Genomic DNA, 23980 nt, shown 5'->3' on the forward strand with positions numbered 1-23980 from the left:
TTATCACGTTCTTTCAACTGAACTTTAAATATCTCACTTTTTCCTTGAAGAGATAAAATGGAAACCTTTACCAGTTATTTAACCCAGTCACTACTGAATATTTTCCATTTACACACAAGCAAAGATTTATAACAAACTTATCATGTGGCTAAAACTCTTACTGATCTCACATTATTTTGATTGTGTCCAAGTGTTCAAATATATAATACTAGCGATACCCACACACATTGTCCCAATACTTTCGACTGTGCCCCCGTGGTTAATTCCACATTGTTCTTATTATGATTTTCTTCATCAGTACTCAAGTGATTTAAATTATCTTCATAATCCAGTTCTGTGGTTATAAGGTTTATTCCGCTTCTTGCTTGCACCTTATAGGAATATTCCACCAGCATAAATTAACATCAAACCCGACGCAGTCGCTGTGTTTCACACAGGCATCATCAGGGGTTTAACTTATCGCAATGTCAACACTCATACTAGGCTGCAAATCCAAGATGGGCCTCCCACAGATGCCTGAAGCAATTGCGTCTCGCCCTCAAACGCTGGAGCTTGAACACTTGGACACAATCGAAATAATGTGACATCAGTAAGAGTTGGCGGAGCTTGCCACGGTTTTAGTACATCCAAAACAATAGCAAAAGATTATTAGAAATAAGGGACAGCCTATGTGTGGTCCATCTGTAACCAGTCTAAAGCTGTTTCAGTTGGATATGCAGTGCCTTAAAAGGTGGAGGACAAAAGATTTTTTTTTTACTTATTGAACAGCATTTTAATTTATTTGAAAGCTTCCCATATCTAGATATAAATATCATGAAATAACAATTGCATATTACTAAAACAGCTTCAAAAATTATTGTAGCTGATAGAAACAGCAATTAAAAACTCTGTAGTTTGAGCTCATTTTTCTTTACTGTTCTATATAATATAGATGGCCAAATTTGTGAGGATATCCTGTTCCTGATGGAGTCTTCATAACTGTTGTTGTAATCTGCATTGGGAAGCCTGGTGTTATAAAGATGATGGAATATATTGAAATTAAATGGAAGTAGAATTAAACTCTCCTTTCATTGGGGCACATTGAATCACATCTTCATCTGTTTTGTGGAAGTTTACCTTTTAGATACACAAATGGATTATTCAGTTTTGAACATGTTTCATGGGCAAGTGGTTTGATAAGTCAAAAATACATATTTTTTTTATGTAGATCTCTTTTGTTTAAACATAACTAAATGGGCTATAAGTCTCTAATGCAGTCCACTGGATTTCTTATATTTTGTTCTTGTGATGACTTATAATGAAAAGAGATCATTGTGAACACTATCCACCCTAAAAGGTTGTTTTGTGGTTGTACATGAATAATTGTGATATTGAATAAATAAGTATATGTTTTTTTGTTCCTAGTCATGCATCCAAAGTTTATATAATCCTTTCAAGAAATCCAGTTAATTGTTTAACTTATTAGTGGAACATAACCACAGAGGTATGGTATGGTCACATTTTCAATATGGTAATACTAGGGCCCAGCTAAGGAACAGGTTATTTCGAGTTAGTCTTCACTGGACGAAACTTGCTTTCCCTGTGCCATCACTATCCAGTGGGTAGGCAGTGCCTTAAAAGGTGGAGGATAAAGGATTTATTATTATTATTTTTTTACATTTATAAAGTTAAGTTCAATGTGGCTTACATTTGAAAATACAGTGTGACAGAAAAATAAAATTCAGTTATATCATGGGAGCAAATAGATGGATATGTCTGACAAAGTTGAGATTATACCCAATTGGGTATTTAAAAGTTTGTCCTTTACTGAAGGACCCAAAGCACTCCAAAACAAGTAAAGTCAGAAACAACACAGTTTATACCTAACTGTTCAACCACCCTTAGGATTCACCTTTGGGTTTAAAGAGCAAAACCATGTGCATGTGTAAGGTCTGGATAAACAAATTAAAACAATCAAAGTTTAAAGGAAATGCCCATAATATGCAATATGTGGTAGCCATAAAGAAACAATGATGGGATATTCACTTAGCAGGCAGCCTGAGCCAGCAGATTTATTTTCCACTGAACATAATTAACTTTGTATGAACTTGGCGGCTAAATAGTGTGCTGAACTGGACAATGTTGGCACACTAGACTGACTCTGGACTTCTGCATGAAGGTAGCTCTGCCCTCATTCAATACCTGTCTTTAAAATAATAGTAATAAAAAAATATTAAGTGTATTTTATAACATACCACTGCAATCCACAAAAGGAGCAAGTTTCCACATGTCATCTTTTTTTTTTTTTTGATCTAGGCACAGGAAAAAAAAAGATTTTAAATGCTACCAGGTTTTAACCTAATTCATTTTAAATGTGGGATATAAATGTCAAAAGTAAGTAAATAAATAGATAGAAACTACTACTACTACGTATCATTTCTATAGCGTAAACTCTGAATGTCTGTTTTAGTAGCCCTTTACCAGGAGAAAAAAAATCTCTTCACGAATACAGGGTGTCCTTATAACCAGGCCATCCAAATGATACACTGATTACAATTGATAACAAATTACTACTCTACCTACGAAATGTTATTCCACTATTATACTTCCTTTGTGTACATCCATATGTTGCACAAACTGGCATGTTTGACAATATAAGTGAGATTAAATGAAAATGCTACCAACGATAAAGAATGACAACATGGATGCAGCAGCTCACAGGATTGCTTTGTTTTCTTTTTAGTGTACTGGATGACAGCTGAGCAGGGGAGTGGAAACAGAGATTAACCTAATTGTTTTCAACGTGTTGACATCACTTGGGGGGGTCTTTTACTAAGGTGCGCTTACGTTTTTAGTGTACTCTAAAAATAGGCACTTTATAAATGTTAGAGACACCCATTAGAATACATTGGCATCTCTAATGTTTAGCGCGCCTATTTTTAGCACGCACTAAAAACGTAAGTGCGATAGTAAAAGACCCCCTTGATTTCCTGTCTTTTAAACTTCCTTGGCCAGGACAGTGCAGAGTAAAGCTTTTACTTTTTAATCTTCGTGCCTCAGATTATTATTATTATTACATTACATTTGTACCCTGCGCTTTCCCACACATAGCAGGTTCAATGCGGCTTACATAGTAAATAGATGTTTCTTATGCCTCAAGGTAAGAGAAGGGAACTTCATTGTGGCTTGTGCACTAAACTCTGATTTATCATTCTGTTCCTAAAATCATATCTGAGCTTGTTTCAGATTTACTTGAGTTTCCAAATCTGAGTTTTAGGAATTCAAGTACAGTTAGTCAGTTATTGCACTTAGGCAGAGATGCCAAGGGTGGCCCATCCCAAAGTGTGAGATTCACAACAGTGAGTTAAATTGAATGAGGTTTTCTAATGGTGCACCTGGGGTATAAATTTAAAAAGATCTGCATGTTTTCTTTCTAAATGCTGCTGAGACTCTAGGGCAACAGTATGGGGATCCTTGGCATGGAAGGTAACATCATGTCTCTCCACCTCTCCTCCCCACCATCTCTTCATCTCTCTTACCTCGCTCTCTTGTCCTTGGGGTCAAATATTTGTCCCTCTGCCCCAAGATCCAACATATTTCTCTTTTTCATCCTATCTTTAGCAGTGGAGGTCACTTGCAGCTGTAACAATTCACATGCCTTCAGCCTTCCTTCTGTTGCATTCCACCACCACTAATGCAATATCCTGTTTCCAGCAGGGCAGAAGGAAGGCTGCTAGGCCAGATGGTATGAGTAGGAGTGACTGTGGATTGCTCCTGACCATGCTGGCTCCAATCTCAAAATGGCTGCTGCAAGCTCCAGTGGCAATCTTGTGAGTGAGACTGCCAATGGAAGCTGCGACAGCCATTTTAACTGTGGAGACAGACTGAGCAGGAGTGACTGGGGATTGCTCCTGCCCCTACAAGCCATTAGATCACCAGGGTGATAGGGTGGACCTGGGGGGGGGGGGGGGGGGGGGCAAGAGTGTACTTTTTTTTTTTTTTATAACTGTTGTTAGCCACATGGAGCCCGCCATGGTGGGAATCTGTTGGATATAAATGTTCTCAACAAACAAACAAATAAATAAATAATGGGTGATTTCAACTACACATATACATCTACACAATTTTATAAAAGCTGTTTCCACAGGTAGAGCATGTCTTGGACACAGAATGCTTTATAAAATTATCTTTAAAGCGGTTAAAAGGGAAAATTCTTTTCCAAAATCAGAACAGAAAAATAAAGCAGGGCGTGGAAAGGTACAGATTCCAAGTGTGGGAACATAGAGTACATGTGAAAGCCCATCCATGCTTGCATATGTAAACTTGGGTGCAATTGCATGAATGTAGGAGAGCTTTGCAGGCTCATAATGCCAGTTACTAGACACGCACAAGGCCTATCAAAAATGGCAGGACAGGACAGGAGCTTTTTATTTAGGGATTGAACTGCGCCCGTACTCCAAGAAGCTCCCAACCAATCTCCACATGGGGACATAAATGAGGTATCAACATCTCCGAATGACACAAGAGGCAAAGTGGAAGAAGCAGATGCTCAACAACTGCCCACCCTACATCTCTCCTTCAAACCCAACTTCTTAATCCTAATAGTAAAGTTACTAAGATTCATAGGATGGTGAGCATTAGTTATAATTAGAAACTTAGTTTTATCCATATTAAATTTTAATTTGAACTTAGAGCCCATGATTCCATTAGTTTTATCTCTAGACTAATCATAGTGGTTATTTCAAGTAATTCCCTAGAGAATGGGATAGGTCCAAGAAAGCAAAGGGGCAGACGGTCTGCAAACTCCAAGACAGAAAATCAACAAAGCAGATTGTGATGAAACAATATAATTTATTAATAGATATATTAAAAATTATATACAGTACAGCCCGATACAGGCCGTGTTTCGCCCAGCAGGGCTGCTTCAGGGGCTACACAATGATCCTCTACTGTCAAAATATGGTAGATTTGATGAAACCAAATGTACTGAAGACCGCAGTTGTGAATCTTCTAGTATATATGTTGAAAAAACAGCTCAACCGAATAAACCAGAAAAATGTGTTTCAGCATTACCAGAATTAAGAGAGTGTCCGACATTATCTTATGTCAGCACATTTTTCTGGTTTATTTGGTTGAGCTGTTTTTTTCAACATACATACTAGAAGATTCACAACTGTGGTCTTCAGTACATTTGTCAGACATTTTCAGGATAGCCACAATTTATGTGCATGAGAGTGGAGGAGTGGCCTAGTGGTTAGGGTGGTGGACTTTGGTCCTGAGGACCTGAGTTCAATTCCTGGCACAGGCAGCTCCTTGTGACTCTGGGCAAGTCACTTAACCCTCTATTGCCTGCCGCATTGAGCCTGCCATGAGTGGAAAAGCACAGGGTACACATGTAACAAAAATAAAAAAATAAATATACAATGAAGTGGATGGAGCCTATCCATAGTCTCAAGAGGACTGCCAGAATGTACATAGGCCAAGAATGCTCTAAGCAACTGCTTTGCTATTTACATCTCCCACTTTTGTTTAGATAAAACACAACATGAACCCCAGAATTCTCAATTCCCCCATCCCCCCCCCCCCCAAAAAAAAAAAATTCAGTAGTCAAATCAGATGCACTGTTTATTACTAATACAGATCCGGACACTAAAGAACGGCAAACCTGCTCTGGCCAGCAATTTATTCTTATGGTGAGTAGTTAAAACATTGAATATTAACTTAAAAAGTATCACTTGAAGATCCACTTGACTAGCCCTCTTCTACAGCCTCAGAAGAATACAAAGCCACCGTTCTTTGTCTATGTAGGTTTAGTCATTAAGGTATACAGAGTTCTCAGCTGCAGATTTTAAGACAAATTTCCAGATCAGCTGAAAAAGCATAACCAACTGTTATCAAAGACATCTCCATTTTGGAAATACTGGCCTCCGATGCCAGTAGATCATATTATATACTAACAGCTGCCTACATCCATTGTAATAGTGTAGCCAGGTTGAGGGTGCAGGGGGTGTGGAGAGCAGACTGCTAATGGCACCAGTGTGTATTTTAAATGCAACAAGATTATTTTTCACACAAGCACTGGTGCCATCAGAAGTCCATTTGAGGGAGCGGATGCTCCCTGGCAACCCTCTCATCCATTGCTACAATGAAGCAGAAGTGTAGCTTCAACCTTTATCTTACTGTCCACAGCCCAACATGTCCCTGCAAAAAAGGTGTTCCTTTATAATATTCTTTGTCCTTGGCTCTAACCAACCTAGGTGGACAATTCAGTAGACTAATGCAGCTTGTCTGCTAGATAGTGACATTGGTTATTAGATGAGCAGATGTTCTCTTTAGGCTGTCTTGCTGTCTGGTTTCTTCCTCTACTTTGTGTTCTGCATGTTGCCGTTGCCTGTAGAAGGGACCTACTACCCAGCTGAAGGGTGCATTACCAAGAGAATCCATCACCTCATCCAGATTCCTTCATTTTTTTCAGGGTCCCTTGCTGGTGCTAAGTTGCTCAGACATGTCCCTCAAGGTAGTGGCAGAGTGGAAGGTCTGCTAAAGATTTTAAGCCATTGTGAGAACCTGGTGGATTTGGTCCTGGATGTTTTGGGGTAAGCCTTGGATTCTGGTTACCAGACTGAGGCAGGTGGTCTGAAGCTGGTGAATTAAGTCCTGGATCACAGCTAGGATATGCAATTCAGTGTGCTAAAAATAAATAAATAAAAGAATCTTAGAATATTTACCAGATTGCTTGATTCTAGTTTGAAACACTACCTCTCCCCCCCAAAAGACCAAAACCGCTTACAATTGATTATACCTGAGTGAAACAAAACCAGTTAGTACAAACATTTCCCCTGTTAAGTGAAACTGGCTCCTGAACTTCTTTACAGTAAGATGGCCACTGTTCATGGTGCTGCTATAATGCAGCTAGAACTAGTTCTTATGGGGTAGTTTAATTGACTTTTCTAGAACAGTTTGAACACTGTTTAGATTGCATGTAGGTAGAAGCAGATGCTCAAAACATATCTACGTTTAAGTGTCCCTAGGAGCAAGAATGGGGAAGAAGGGTCTGTGCTTAAGTTACATAAACCAATTTCTACTGACACAGATGTACAAAATTACTCTTGCCTTGGTGCAAGTGTCACTGCAGGAACACAGACAAAGTTATATTGTTCACCATATACCTATGGAGCTTCACAGCCTAGGTATAGCAATATGGCACCCTTTATGAAGTTAAGATACTTCTATAGAAAGCCCAGACACTTTAGTAAGGCCAACATAGCTACCTTATGTGCTTTTAGAAAAAAGCCTCAGTACCATACAAAATTCAAACAAGTCTAATCTTTGTAACAGGTGTTAGATGTATGCCTAACAGTACATCACAGCTCCACCCATGGGAATGCCTATGCACAATCTGTAAGAGGTAGGGGTGTAGCCAGCCCTTTTGATTTTGGGAGTGCAATGCATGCCTCCCTTCTCCTCCCCCCTCCTAGCCTAGCTAAACGTACTTTTGCTGCTGGGGATGCAGAGGCTGTGCTACAGCCAAATACAGTACCTAAGCCACTCCCCTCCTCCTATAGTTTCCTTCAGAGGTCAGAAGCATGCATTCAGCTGCCAACGCTGGGACATCTTAATGCAGAGCATGTGCAAGAAGTCCCTATGTCAGCAGCTGAAGGCATGCTGCTGACCTCTGCAGAAGGAAGTATTTATGACATTTTATACCCCACATTAGCATGAAAAAGTTAAATGTGGCTTACAAATGAACAAGTGAATGAAACAATGTACAGAATACAGCACAAATTAACACATGTGCATTAAGTAGCCAGGGGTGGGATTTAGACTATCTCAAGGACAATAGGTGAAAGCATAATTAGGCAGGACTAGATGGGAAACGAGATTAAGGGGGGGGGGGGAAAGAGTGTGGGTAAAATTCAAATAGAGTTCTTTGTATTCAGAAAGGCCAGATTAAACACCTTGTTAGTGTGGGGGGGGGGGGGGGGGGGGGGGGAGAGAATGGCAGAAACTGACCCTGTGAGGAGGGAGGGAGAAAAGGTGAGTAACACTGAACCATGCAAGTTGGGAGAGGAAGAAAGGGAGGAAATGTGAGCTTGGGAAAGATGCTGTATCATGGGAGGGGAACAGGGAGAAATGCTGGCCCTGGAGTGGGAGTACAGAAGAAAGAAGGGGGAGAAGTGGGAATGAGTGGACATGGAAAAAGTAAAATAGGAGATACCAGAATGCAGAAGATGGATGGGATGAGGGTGGATGGGGGGGGGGGGGGGGGGGGGGAGCAGAGTAGAAGAGGCTAAGATGTTTTGGGGGAATGGAGTAAGAGATGGGGCTAGGGTGTGCGAGTGGGGAGAAGGGATCAGAACAGGAGATAGGGCTAGGGGTAGGGGAGTGGAAGGGGAACAGATCAGGAATTATGGATAGGAAATGGAGTGGGAATAGTGAATACTTGGCAATTTTAGATATGAGTGGGGGTGTATTAATGGGAACATGAGTGAGGTGTGAAATACGAGTTATGAGAAGAGGCAAGAAAAGGGGGATGATGATGTGGGGAAAGGTTGATACATAATGTGAATGACATGGAAGACTGGATAAAGAATGAGAGGCACTGAAAAGGGATGAGGGTATTGGAGAGAGATATGGCTCTCTGAAGGGGTTGAAGGATGGTGGAAATGGGGTTAAAAAGATGGTGAAAAGACACTATTGGGCATGGGATAAGTGATATAAGAATGACCTTGGAGGCAAGGGAATGAGCTGTGGACTGATAGGATGAGATCCACTGGAGGGCTAAGGAAGTGGGTGAAGGGGTTTAGGAAACTGAATAAGAGGGAGCAATGGGAGTGCTGGAGAGGGATTGAGAGGGCAATGGTAAAAGCTAGTAGATAGATGAGAAGTGAAACAGACTAAGGTGAGAATGGGGGACAAAGAGAAAAAAAAAGGAACATGAAGTGAAAGGTCAGTGTCAGAGAGATGTAGAGAAGGAAAAGGAAAGAAATGGAAAAGCCAATGTGGAAAAGAATTGAGATTTTTTTTTTTTTGTTACATTTGTACCCTGTGCTTTCCCACTCATGGCAGGCTCAATGTGGCTTACATGGGGCAATGGAGGGTTAAGTGACTTGCCCAGAGTCACAAGGAGCTGCCTGTGCCTGAAGTGGAAATTGAACTCAGTTTCTCAGGACCAAAGTCCACCACGCTAACCACTAGGCCACTCCTCCACTCCATGGAAAGTGGAAAAGAGACTGGGACCAGCCCAATTAGAAAAATAAAGTGCTCAAAGGAAGAAAAAATATTTATATTTAATACTTTAAGGACAGAGATGTGCCTGCTTTGTGAAATGTAAATCTTTTATTTTTGCATTTTGCAGAGTGCAGGAGTAAATACATTTGTTTCTCTTTTACCAGTGTTTGTACTGCTTACAGGGTCTGGCTTTCATGAGGGAGATCTCTATTTCAGTTTCTGTGGTTCCCTGTTTTGTATAGTGATAAAAGGTGGAGGAACAGATGACCATTATGAATAGTCCAGAAGGGAAAAAGAGGGAGAGTAGTGGAAGGATCTTCCAACATAGGACACTTTAACACACAGATAATTGTTCCCTCTTATCACGTGAGGGTCTGTCCATGTTCTGCATGTGCAACTTAGGTGAAGGATTCTGCTAGCATGTAGTGTCTGTGTAATAATGTATAACAGTCCAGATTGTTCCAGTTTCCCAGTAGCAGGTATATTGGTACTCTAGGGCTTATAGAACTGTCCTTTCATAGGTAGGTTAAGGCTGTTATGGTGTGTTACTTTTCTGCACAGGTGAGTATCTTTTCAGGGTTGTGTTATTTCATAGAGTGTCTGGCTCAAACAAAAACCTGTCTGCTTTAAGCGTGTGCTGTTCACAATATGATTATTTTTGTATGGTGAGTTGTAAGGGGGATAAAGCATTTAAGCAGCTAGGATAACCGAATCAACCCGTACTATCTTAATGCGGTTCATCTTAGCCAGTTAAGTGCTGAATATCACACAAGCTATGTTTTATCCATCTATGTATGCCTGGATATTCAATGCCAGTGCATGGACACGGCTTGGCATTGAATATCTGGGAATAAAGCTGTGAATGGTCAGCAAAACACTAACTGCCATCAGCTGAATATCTGGTCCAATATGTCTGCAGAGAGGGGTTATATTGCTAATGTGGAGATGAAACCAGAATCCAATTTTATTTTGTATGGTGAATTCTATGGGCAAATGCTCTAGTTCAATTCTGCACACATTGTTGCATGAGGAAGGCTCCTGTGGATGCAGAATACATGCTTTCATTCAAAATTGACAACGAAGAGTCAGGGGTCAATAATTTGTAATTGTTTATATTAGAGTTCCAGGCAACATTTGTTTAGCCAATGTTGGCAGTTTTTTTTTTGTTTTGTTTATTTTGTTGTATAGCTTGGGAACATAAATTGCATTCTATTTTTCCTGGGGCAATTGCCCGACTAGTATTTGGAGTGAGAGGACCTACTCATCCTCCTTCTTAAAGTTTTTCAAAGGATCCTCTTTTGGATGCTTTGAGGGGGTACCACTTCATCCATTGCTTCAGGCAGCAGACAGCCATGAGCTGCCCTGGAGTAAGTGATGTCACTAGAGGGGACCAAGAGGAAAAAACGTTATACCAAAAGGGGAGGAGGGATAGGATAGAAAAATGCTGCCTGTTTGGGGGGGGGGGGGGAGTATATTTTTCTATGTGGCATAGTATGGAGAGTTGCTGGTAAGGAAGGAGAAACAGCTAGGATCTGGAGAAAGCAAACAAAGATGGTGCTGTGTCAGGCCTAGGGAAAGTGCACTCTTCCCTTGCTAAATTTGTGAGAAATTTCCCTTGGTGCTAGCTCATTTCAGTAAAAAAAATAACTTTAATAATTGTTTTGATATACTGGCTTCATATTCCGTGTTTTAGTCTGGGGTGTGTGGTTTTTGAATAACCATAATTGATATGAATGAGATCTATGTATGCAAATGAATATGTTAATATGCCAAGCCACATCCTTTGCACCCCCTAAATGAAATGGACAAACTACGCTCATGACATCAGACTACTGGTAGAGCTCACCAGTGGCAGGTTAGCTACCTATCACATTCTAAGATATGTATGTGGTATTAGAAATCTAGCTGTTGTAGGACCCCAGCAAAACAACCATAAGTAAGTCTATATACTTGTGGTACAGCTACTACTGAAGCCATTTCTTCTAGAAAACCACCAAAGCAAGGACAGGGCCATTAGCTTAGTAAAACTGCTATTTTTATTCTTGTTCATTAGCAGAATGATATTAATCCACCTTATTCCCAAAACAAATTCTAAAGAGTAATCTTCTCCTCAGATCACTGAGTGTGGTGTTACATTCTAACACAATCAAACTAATTTGGTCATTACGACAAACTTCATAACCACACCACAATTTAATTTCCAAGTGCCCATTTTGACATGTAAGACCAGGAAAGGGCCAGTGTACTCACAGAAACATTTAGAGTACTATTAGTGGGTAGATTACCAGGCTCAATGTGTTCCAATCTAGCTTTATTAAGGACAGTCACAAATATTATAAATAAACTACTGTTACTATTAGCGTGATTAACCACCGAGTTACTAGATACCACTATTATATAGTCAGACAGGAAAAGAAACATAAAGTCTCAGTGGGGTTATAGGTAGCAGCTTCTTTAGGGTTCCCACTTATCAGGAAAACCTAGAACCTAGTCTACACATGTACTGCACATAGAGGAAAGAGGCCTCTGTGGGATTCTGGCAGACTGTTAATCAGACTTAAAAAAAATAAATAAAAAAACTGGGCCAGGATACTTTAACAACTGAAGGGGTATGAAGAAAGGGAAGAATAAAACCCATAGAACACTTGAAAGCAGCAGAGAAAGCTTAGGGGAGGAGCTCTTCCTTGGAATTAGTGACAAGTGAGGCTCATTTATCACCAGCTGAAAGTGTTTTCACTGTGGGACTGTTTGAAATTGTGTAGTTAAAGTAATCAATTTTAGTACACTAGAGACCAAGAAGGATATAGAAAAGAAGCAGAGTGTAACATGGCATCAAGCCAATAGCTAAGAAAATTAAGCCTACAAGGAAGTTTTTTTTTTTTTTTTACTTATGGATGTCCCCTGTTGATTTACACCCTATATGTGTGTAAACAAAGAAACTGACACCTGTTATAAAAAGAATAATAAAAAATATTTTTTATTACGTCATCAATCCTCTCTCTTTGAAGCTTGTTTTCACATTTCTTATCTATACAAAACAGCTACATTCTTTCTACTACCTTGCACAGACTTTCTCCTCTGTCTCTACTTCACTGCCCAGAGCTACATAGCTCAAGGCTATTTCCATGACAACCATATTGCTCTCATATGTTTGTGACTCATAGTTCTTTCTTTGCCTTAATGCTTGCATTCCACTGACCATAGGAACTTTATATTTTCCTCATTATAACACCCCTCTTAACGGAGAGAGTCTTTCCTCATCCAATAAGAGCCACACCTACTAAACATAAGATTTAAGAATGACAGTTATTTGAACCATTTAATAGATTGATACATCATGCCTACTTGGAAGATACCTGTATGCATTGCATTCTCCCAACAAAGATACAACAGCTAAAAAAACAAGCTTCTCTTTACCAAATGTCCAATACTACTCTACACACTTCCAATCATCAATCAATATTCACATGAGAAAAAAAAAATAACTATCTGTATAAACTAGCAAAGCAATCAAACCTGCTTGAACTGAGAAATATTTTTTTTATAAAAGATTTACCTTCTCATTACACCAATACTTACCAATTGCTACCCCAGAAATAATACCTTCTCCCCTTTATCCAGGGTTATTTTATAGGAATGATACAGGTGGGTCCAATGATTCTGAATTTCCCCACCTTATGGCTCCTCCCTGGAATTGTTACTGTTCAGCTATTTGTGCCCTCCTGCTTCAATTTTCCCTTGAGCTAGTTTGTTTTTATGTTTTTGGTTACATTTACCTTCTCCCTGGGCTTCCCTTAAGGCAGGGATTCTGAACCCAGAACTCAGAATCAAGGAAGTTTAATAGACAGGAGACCAAGTGACATCAAAACGTTGAAACCAATTAGGTCAGTCTCAGTTTCCCCTTCCCTGCACAGCTGTCGCCATACTCTCAAAACAAAGCAAACAAACCTATAAGCTGCTGCATCCATGTTGTAGCTCTTTATTTTTGGTAGCATTTGTATTTAATCTCACTTATATTTTCAATCATGCCGGTTTGTGTAGCATATGGATGTACACAAAGGAAATATAATAATAGAATAACGTTTCATAGGTAGAGTAGTAATTTGTTATAAATCATAATCAGTGTGTCAGTTGGAGAGGCTAGTTATAGGGACACCCTAGTACGTGTTATATTCGTGCAGATATTTTTTTCTCCTAGTAAAGGGTCACTAAAACAGACATCATGTTATGAGAATCAGGTGCTCAACATTCAGAGTTTCTATTTATTTATTTATTTATGACATTTAGGACAATTATACCCCACATTAAACATGCATTAGGTTGAAACCTGGGTGCATTAAAAAAAAAACATTTTCCTGTGCCTAGATCAAAAGAAAAAGATGACATGTGGGAACTTGCTCCTTTTGTTTTGTGGATTGCAGAGGTATATTATAAAAATGATTTTGATATTTTATTACTATTATTTAAAAGACAGATATTGAATAATGAGGACAGAGCTACCTTCATGTCGGGTCTGGGTAGTGGTGAGCCCTTAGGTTCCCTGAGGCCCGGAGGACCTCAGAGGACTGCCGCGCACCCCGGATCTTCACCCGCGGCGACCGCCGTTCACCGAGGGTTGAGCCCCCAGCTGCAGGCGGCCAGCGGGACTGCTGGAACCGCGGGGTGACGGTCGGCCTGGCTGGACGCCAGCAACACAGTCTCTGGAGGTGGCTAGCAAGGACGGCTAGCTGAAGGGAACACAGTCTCTGGAGGTGGCTAGCAAGGACGGCTAGCTGAAGGGAACACAGTCTCTGGAGGTGGCTAGCAAGGGCGGCTAGCTGAAGACAGTCACTGGAGGTGGCTAGCAAGGAGGGCTAGCTGAAGACAGTCACTGGAGGTGGCTAGCAAGGACGGCTAGCTGAAGACAGTCACTGGAGGTGGCTAGCAAGGACGGCTAGCTGAAGACAGTCACTGGCGGTGGCTAGCAAGGAGGGCTAGCTGAAGACAGTCACTGGCGGTGGCTAGCAAGGAGGGCTAGCTGAAGACAGTCACTGGAGGTGGCTAGCAAGGATGGCTAGCTGAAGGGAACACAGCCTCTGCACTCCACGACGTCGGCTTCTGACACACGAAACGGAAGTGCTGGGCCCTTCTTGCTTCGGGGTTTAAATCCCCCGCCCATCTCTCCTCTTCCGGGAAAGGAGCCAATCCCGCCGGCCCTGATAGGCAAGGAGCGCCCGGATTGGCGGTCCTGCCTACCAGGCGGAGACTCTCCTACCACGTGCCAATCGGGCGCGAGTGGGCGGAACTTGTCTGCTGCTGCTCGGGCCGGGGAGACGACGACGCCGGCGCCGCCATCTTGGCCGGCGTCTCCCCTTCCCCGAGGTCGGCATCCGCTCCCACCGGTCGCCGGCCTCGGAGCGACCCGCGGTAGCGCTGGCCCCGTCAGCGGCTGGTCCCTGCCGCTCTGGAGCCCGCGGCCCCCGGCGACCCCCGCTCCCCGCCGCGGGAGCACCGGTAAGGACCCGGAACGGGACAGTATCCTCCCCGGGCCCGGGTTTGGACGGATGCCGGGTGTAGAAGGCTTGGATCAGCTCCGGAGCGTGTACATTCGCTGCGGGCTCCCAGGAGTTGTCCTCGGGACCAAAATTCTTCCAGGACAATAAATAATATAGCTTTCCCCGCCGTTTCTTGGAGTCCAGAACCTCGTCCACTTCATACTCCGGGTTGGGGTCAGCTTCTAGATCTTCGGTCTCCTGCTGTTGGGAATGCCATCGCGACCCTCGGAACTTCTTCAATAAGGAAATATGGAAGGCGTTGTGCACCCGCAGGGTCCTAGGTAATCGCAATCGATAGGTCACAGCTCCAAGTCGAGATTGGATTGCAAACGGTCCAATATACCGAGGTCCTAATCTACGAGAGGGCACCATACCTTCTGCCCTGGTTGCAAGACGGGGGCAGCTCTCCGGTGACGATCTGCGAAGACCTTGTATCTGGCAGCTGCCCTCTGCAGTTGCTCTCGGGCCATCTCCCAGACTCTTTGCAGGTCCGCCAACGTTACATTCACCATGGGGGTCGTAGATCCAGACGGGAAAGGTGCTGGTAGTCGAGGATGTCGTCCATATACCAAGAAAAAGGGGGAGTCTCCCGAGGCCGAGTGGACACTGTGATTATATGCAAACTCGGCCCACGGAAGTAGGGAGACCCAGTTATCTTGGCGCTTGTTGACAAACGCTCGTAGGAACCCTTTTAAGGTTTGGTTCACCCTCTCGACCATGCCATTGGTCTGGGGATGGTATGCTGAGGAAAAATGGGTCTTCACCCCCAAAGCGGAGCACAAGGCCCTCCAGAAACGCGAGGTAAATTGGGGACCTCGGTCACTAATAATCCGAAGCGGCAGCCCATGGAGTCGAAAAATGTGTTGGATGAAGAGTCGGGCCAACGCGGCCGCCGACGGGAGGCCCAGCAGGGGAACGAAATGGGCCATCCGGGAAAAATGGTCAATCACCACCCAGATCACCGTGTGTCCGTGGGAGCTGGGGAGGTCGGTGATAAAATCCATGGAAAGCTCCGTCCAGGGGCCTGTCGGTACGGACAATGGTTGCAACTCGCCCATGGGTGTCCCGATCGTCGGTTTAATTCGGGCGCACACAGGACAGGTGGTGACGAAGTGAAGAATGTCCCGCCTCATCTGAGGCCATCGATACTGTCTGGCAATGAGACGCAGGGTTTTGTGATACCCAAAATGACCCGCCCACCTGGACGAATGCCCCCATTGCATTACCTTCGCTCGATCAGCGGCCGGCACTAGTGTTTTCACAGCCGCGACTTCCCCTAAGCCGCGCTGAGGCATGCCGGGTCCAACATGGACTGGATCTCCCTTGTCTCCTCTGGAACCTCAAATGCTCTGGAGAGAGAATCCGCAGGGGTATTCTGAGCGGCAGCCCGAAAGACCAGTTGAAAATGAAATCTGACGAAAAACAATGACCACCGGGCTTGTCGGGGATTGAGCCGCTGGGCCTCCTGCAGATACAGTAGATTCTTGTGGTCGGTGATCACCGTGAACCGATGTTCCGCTCCCTCCAGCAGGTGTCTCCATTCCTGCAGGGCTAATTTCAGTGCTAAGAGCTCTCTATCCCCCACGGTATAATTACACTCAGCCGGGGAGAATCTACGGGAGAAGAACGAACAAGGCTGACGCCGGCCCTGGAGGTTCACCTGAGAGAGGACCGCCCCGGCCCCCAACGCGGACGCGTCCACCTCCACAATAAAGGGTTTCTCAGGATCCGGGGCCAGCAAAATGGATGCTGATTTGAAGGCCTCTTTCACCTGGCGAAAGGCCAATTGCGCCTCGGGCGGCCAGTCCCGGACATTTGCGTTTTTTCTTGTAAGAGCTGTCAGCGGCGCCGTCAGTTGTGAATATTGAGGAATAAACTGGCGATAGTAGTTCGCAAATCCCAAAAAACGTTGTAGTGCCTTCAATCCCAGCGGCTGTGGCCACTCTCGAATTGCCCGGAGTTTGTCCGGCTCCATCTGTAGCCCCCCGGGTAACAGAATGTGTCCCAAAAATGGTAGCGACCTCTGATGAAAGGCGCACTTACTGAGCTTAGCGAACAGGCGGTATTGCCGTAACCGTTGCAGCACTGCGCGAACATGGCTCACATGGTCCGTGGGGTTTTGGGAAAACACCAAGATATCGTCCAGGTACACAATCACTGTGGAGTTCAAAAAATCCTCAAGCACAAAGTTGATAAGTCGCTGAAACACCGCAGGGGCATTACACAGGCCAAAGGGCATCACCCGATACTCGAAATGTCCCTCTTGGGTGTTAGTTGAAAATATTTTTATTAAATTTTTCGTGGAAATCCAACTATAAATTACAACATTTTTCTTCCTCCCACCCCCCTCATTTACAAACATCCCCATTCCAATACAGCGGGAGGTACATCACATTATGTCTACCATCCAAAGCTAGGCTAATCCTTTTGTCGTAATGATAATTAACCACCTCTCAGGTGGAATAATGCAGACCCTGTCTGCCAGCATAGCTTATACTGCGCAAAATCACATTTGTCTTCCCCATCATATGCATTGTATTGACAATAACATTCTTCTCCCTTCTCCTAATGCCCCCCCCCCCCATTCCCTTTCCCCCCTTACCTCCCCCCTACCCCTCTACCCCTCAAGGCCTGGTATTCCTATGCAAAGAGTGGTTGTTACTTGCTCATTGCTGATGGTACTCTGTTACACCGTCATAAACCTCCTAATTGATTGAGAACCCTACTGCTTGCCCTTGGGGCCAAAACTTGTATGTAAGCTTTCCATATCAGATAGAACTTTTTTTGTTTCTTAAAGTTCCATTGAACTTCTCTCAGCTCCATGAATAACAACGCATGTATTCTATTACGCCATTGCCAATATGAAGGCGCCTCTTGACTGACCCAATTTGTTAAAATGCATTTTTTCCCTATTAAAAACGCTCTGTACAATAAAAGATCAAGATGGGCATCACCAGGACCTCCCATTGTCTCCTTACCTAATAATACATTTTCTGGGCTCATTGTGATAGGTCTGTGCAATATTTGTGTCATAAACCTATGTATCTCCCCCCAGAATTGTTGTATATTGGGGCAATCCCACATGGCGTGAAAGTATGTGCATTGAGGTCCTCCACACTTTCCACACTGCGGGGAGTCTATTCCTCCCATACAATACAGTCTATGTGTGGAGGTATAGGCCCGGAACAATACTCTGCCTTGGCACTCTCTTAACTCTGCATTACTTATTCTCTGTGGAATATGCCTCATACTACTTAGTACTCTTTGTGCAGTGATTCCTTTGTTTAAGTCTTCTGTCCACTTCTCCTGTAAGTGTGTTTGCATTCTATGTGATATACTAAGCATAAGTCGTCTCTGTATTAAAGAAATGGTTATAGGTTCCTCTGAAGGTACCTCAAACAATTTTTCTATCATGGTAAGTACATCAATAGTTAGAGATTGGCGTGGTAGACTTTCAATATAATGTGAGATCTGTCGATATGCAAATTTGTCTATCCACTGAAGCTCCCCCAAACCTAACGATTCCAATTTCTTGACACACCCATCCGATTCCACAATGTCCTGGAGGAGAGTAAGCCCGTGCTGCTGCCATCGTCTAAATCTTGGGCCATCTATACCCGGTAAAAATTCACCATTCCCTATTATAGGCAGTAGTCTACTGTAGTGTTCGTCAAACTTCCAAATCCTGCCCAAATCTCGCCATACCAATCTAAGGGGTCTGATCACCACACTCCTCCGTAAATGTGCTGGCAACAACTTTAACTTTGCTTGTAGCACATATTGTAATTTCAGGGGGTGTACCCACTGCTCTTCCATCGTCCTTGGGGTATAATGTGAGGTTCCCATCACCCAATCCCCTATATGTCTCAGCAAACTCGCTTTGTTGTAGCGTGTTAAATCTAACACCCCAAATCCTCCTCTACTCCATGGGTCCAATAGGTTTTGCCATTTGATCTGTGGACGTCTCCTAGTCCAAAAGAATCTGGAAAGGAGGCCCATCAGCTTTTTCCAATCTCTTTGTGTCAGATACAGTGGTAAGATCTGAAAACAATACAGCCACCTTGGAAACAAGATCATATTATACAACGAGATCCTCCCTGATAATGACAATGGTAGATTTATCCACCTCTCTAGCATCTGCTTCGTATGTTCTAACAATTGAGCTATATTTAATGAGTACAATTTGTCCGGATCTCCTGGTAGCTGTATGCCAAGATATTTAAACGAACAATTCGTTCTCTTAAAGGGGCACCCTAAGTTTGCCCATTCCTCCTCAGACATCCATAAGGCCTGAGCCTCCGACTTATCTAAATTTAAGCAGAATCCTGAGTAATCCCCATATTCTCTAAAAATTTCCAAAAGTGTTGCCAATGAGTCTTTTGGGGTCCTAAGAATGACTAACAGATCGTCCGCAAATGCTGAGATTTTAAATTGTTCCGTCCCTATATTTACTCCCTGTATCTCCTCTAGATTCATAATATCCCGAATTAAAGGGTCTAACGCCAGTACAAACAGGAGTGGCGAAAGTGGGCAGCCTTGTCTCGTGCCTCTGTAAATTGAAAATTGACAAGAGGTCACTCCATTTACGGATATCTCTGCTATTGGGTTCTTGTATAAAGCCTGTATGGCTTCCTTAAAAAATCCTCCAATACCATATTCCTCTAAGACCCCAAACAAAAAGTCCCATCTCACTCTGTCAAATGCTTTATGTGCATCAAAGCTAATAAGGAGTGAGGAGGTTTTCATGTATTTGACCTGCTCCAGCGCCAGTAGTATCTTTCTCAGATTTTTTGCCACTGATCTTTCCCTAACAAATCCCACCTGTGGGTCTGATATCAAGTGTGGGAGGAATCTGGCCAGTCTGTTGGCCAGTATCTTGGCCAACAGCTTAGCTTCAAATGATAACAGAAAAATGGGCCTGTAAGATTCTGCCTTGCTGGGATCTTTCCCGGGCTTCAACAGCACAATTATTTGTGCCAATCTCAGCGAGGTCGGCAACTCTCCTCCAAGGACATGCAAGTTAAGTGCCCTAGTCACACAGGGAGTAATATCCTCCACCAAAATTTTATACCACTCTGCTGTGAACCCATCCACTCCTGGCGATTTATGCAAGGCACTAGCCCTTATATTCCAACTAACTTCATCCTCTGTGATTTCCTCCTCCAGGACTTCTTGCTGACTCCTCAGAAGCCGTGGTAGTTTTAGCCCCTCTAAATATGTCTTTGCCTCTAACCCCTCCTCCATAGGTGGTGCATACAATTGAGCATAAAAGTTTTCAAATACTTTTCCAATCTCCATATTCTTGTGATGACTCACTCCCTGTTTATCCTGTATATGTGATATCCATCGTCTGCCTCCCGCTTGTTGCGCCAGCCTCGCCAATAACTTCCCCTGCTTGTTAGCGTGTTTATACAACTGGTATTTGTAATATGTCTGAGATTGCTGTGTGCGGGTGTGCACTAAATGATTTAATTCAATCTGTGCCATCAAATATGCTTTTTTATGAGCAGTAGAATGGGTTTGCCCATAAGTTTGCCTCAGCGTGCGTACCCTTGCTTCCAGCCTAAGCATTTCAGCCTCTCTTACTTTCTTTCTATGGGCGGACTATGAGATAATATGACCTCTCAATACCGCCTTGGCAGCCTCCCAAAAAAGCACGGGGTCAGACTGAAAGCTGGCTCTATTTAGCTCTGCATAATCTTTCCATTTCTCCTTCATAAAGGAATGGAATTGTGCATCATAGTAAAGCTTCCTCGGGAATCTCCACCTAAACGGTCTCTTTGGTGAGTCCCCCCACTCTATTGTAACCCAAATCAAAGCATGATCTGACACTTGTGTGGGCCCTATCGCTGCCTCTACCAAATGTGTAGCACTATTCTGTGACGTAAGTATGTAGTCAATACGGGACTGCGTCCCATGGGCCCTGGAGAGATGCGTAAAATCTCGCTCTCCTGGATGCAGCAGTCTCCAGGAGTCCACCAAGTCCAGGCTCGAGCATATCCAGGGTACCCCCTTACTGTAATTCACTGGTCTTACTCGTGTGGGACCCGTGCTATCCATCAGTGGGTCAAACACCATATTAAAATCCCCCCCCATGATCGTTGGGAGTCGCCCAAAACTTTGCACTTGCTTAACAAGGGTCTGGTAAAATGCTTTGTCATATTGATTTGGAGAATATACATTAACCAGCAAAAGAGGTTTTCCTTGTAGGGTGATATGCTGAATTATATATCGCCCTTGTAGGTCTACCATTTTACGGTTTAAGACATATTGTAATCCTTTGCGGATCAGTATTGCTACTCCTGCCTTTTTATTTAGTGCTGGACTATCTATCACTTCATTGACCCACCATTTACCCAGCTTCCTATGTTCCAAAGAGTCTAGATGTGTTTCCTGCAGAAAGGCTATTTGCGCTTTATGTCTATTCAATGTTTGCAGAATCTTAGATCGTTTGAGAGGAGAGTGTATCCCCCCCACATTCCATGAAATTACCTTTACCATTACGTTTCTTTTAGCCTCTCAGCTACTGATATGGCATGTTGATTATACTTCCCAGTTGAAGAGAGGTATCCCAGCTTACCCCTCCTCCCATTTTTCTCTTGTAACAAATTGTTCCCTCTTTTTATCCGTAACATCCTCCTCCTCTTAGCCTTTTGAAATCCCCTAACCCTCCCTCTCCCCCCCCTCCCTCCCTTATCCCCCATATTCCCTTCCTTCCTCTGCCCCTTGAGTTCTATATGAACTCCTCACGTATAGGCACCCTCCCTCCTTCATTTAAATTACTTTCTGTATGTTTAACTGGTAACATCTTTCTAATCCCACCCAGCTATACAGTGCACAACCCGCAAACAAATTAAGAAATAACAGAAAATAAATATAACAGTCAACAAAGAACTGTGTCGCTAGTCTCAGCTCTGCAACCTTACTCAGCAGTGATTATCCATTTGACCTTTGAATGAAGGTTGTTCCCGTTGTGGGCTCTCTCTGCCATTCAGGATAGTTGTTCTATATCTTAGTTGTTTTATGTTCAGTCCCCAATTCGTAATGTCTCATGTCTTGGTCACTAATTTCTGTAACCAGTTCCAGGCACTTTACTGTAAATCTCCATTTTAAGTCTGATTCCAGTGTTATGTTATTTGATATTCCAGCCGTGCTTCGGCTCGCCGTCCGCCAGTTCCATGTCACTCTCGGCCTTCAATCTTTTTACTCCTTTGTCTTTGGCAGTAAGCTGTTAACAAATTCTTGCGCCTTTGCTAATTCTTCAAATGCTTTCTCTGATCCCTCGTGGGTCACCCGTAATTTAGCGGGGTACACCAGTGCAAATCTGATCTTTCGGGCATGCAGTTCAGCACATATAGGCGCATAAGCCCTCCTCGCCGCCGCCACTCTGGCCGAATAATCTTGAAAGCAGAGCACGTTGTTCCCTTCATATTGAAGCTTTTGGCCCGATCGCATAGCTCTCAATATCGCTTGTTTATGTCCATAGTTTAAAATCTTTAGGATCACTACTCTCGGTCTGCTATTTGTATTTCTTTTCGGCCCTACTCTGTGGGCCCTCTCCACTCTTAAAGGCCCCAACGCAACGTTTAGCTGTAAGGCCTTCGGGAGCCACCTCTCCAGTAACTCCACCAGCTCTGAATCTCTCAGGTGCTCCGGTAATCCGATGAGACGTAAATTGTTACGTCTGGACCGATTTTCCAAGTCGTCCAGTTTTTGCTCAAGCTCGGCCATTTTTCTCACCATCTCCTCCATAGGCTTCGCCGTTTCTATTGCTTTGTCCTCCACATCACTAAGTCTCTGCTGCAGGTGGTCTAGGTCTAAGTGAAAACCGTCCAGCCGTTCATGGGCTTCTTCAGCTCTATCATATAGGGCTTGCAGCTTCTTATCTAGCGCAGCTTCTACTGCAGCGGTTACCTCCGCTGTTATCTCCGCCGTCCATGCTGAACACACCGAGGAGCAAGGTTCGTCCGCCATTTTGTTCTCCCCGCTCTTATGCTTGTCCCTGTCTTTCCTCGGTATTCTGGAGGCCATTATAGCGAATTTTGCCCAGTAAGTGTTGGTTGTCTCTTCTTTAACTTTCCGCACTGTTCCAGTCGTTTCCTCGGGTCGGATCAGGCCCTTATTTGTTCGATTAGTGAGTTTGATTCTCTGGAGGGTTGGGAGCTTCGCTTCTCAGCGACTGCTCTCTCCCATGGCACCACGTGATCTGCCCTCTTGGGTGTTAAAGGCCGTCTTCCACTCGTCCCCTCGCCGAATTCGAACTAAGTTATAGGCCCCCCGCAAATCCAACTTGGTAAACATTTGGGCTCCTTGTAACCTGCCGAAGAGTTCGGGGATGAGCGGTAGAGGAAAACGATCCTTTACGGTGATGGCATTTAGGCCCCGATAGTCAATACAGGGCCTCAAGGAGCCGTCCTTCTTAGTGACAAAAAAGAATCCTGCCCCGGCCGGGGACGTAGAGGGCCGGATGAATCCTTTCCGCAGATTCTCCCGGATGTATTCCTGCATTACCTTGGACTCTCCTCGGGACAGGGTATATAGGCGACCCCGCGGCGGCACGGTGTCTGCCATCAAGTTAATGGCACAGTCAAACGACCGATGGGGCGGTAGAACCTCCGCCTCCATGGGACTAAACACATCTGCAAAGTCTCTATAGTCCATAGGCAGGGAGCCCAGCTCTACCCGTACCCCCCCGGGCACCACCGCCAGGGCAGGGCAGCTGCTGGTCCGGCCCTTACAACAGTTCCCCTGACAGGCACTACCCCAAGCCTGGATGCTTCCCCGGGTCCAGTCAATAACAGGGCAATGTCTCCGTAACCATGGCAGTCCTAAGACCACTGGATGAATGGTCCGGGATAGAATCAGGAATTGGACCTCCTCCCGGTGGTCCTCCCCCACCTGTAGCCCCAAATAGGGGGTGATCTCTGTGACCGGCTGCGGTAACGTCGTTCCCTGGATGGAGGTTATTTGCAGTGCCGGCCGCCGCGGAAGCGTGGGCCAGCCCATCTGTTGCAGCAGCTCGTGCCCGATGAAGTTGCCCCCCGACCCCGAGTCCACCAGGGCCCGGGTCTGGATCATGGTCTCGTGCCATCGTAGGGTTACTGGCAGAGTGATCAAGGCATCCGGTAGGGGAGCGGAATGCCCCAAGACCCCTCCCCTCAAGGTGCCTTGGGGGAGACGTTTCCCGCCCGCGAGGGACAGGCTCGGATAAAATGTCCAGCCTCACCACAATAGAG

The sequence above is a fragment of the Microcaecilia unicolor genome, chromosome 6, assembly GCF_901765095.1.
Source record: "Microcaecilia unicolor chromosome 6, aMicUni1.1, whole genome shotgun sequence".
Lineage (NCBI taxonomy): Eukaryota > Metazoa > Chordata > Amphibia > Gymnophiona > Siphonopidae > Microcaecilia > Microcaecilia unicolor.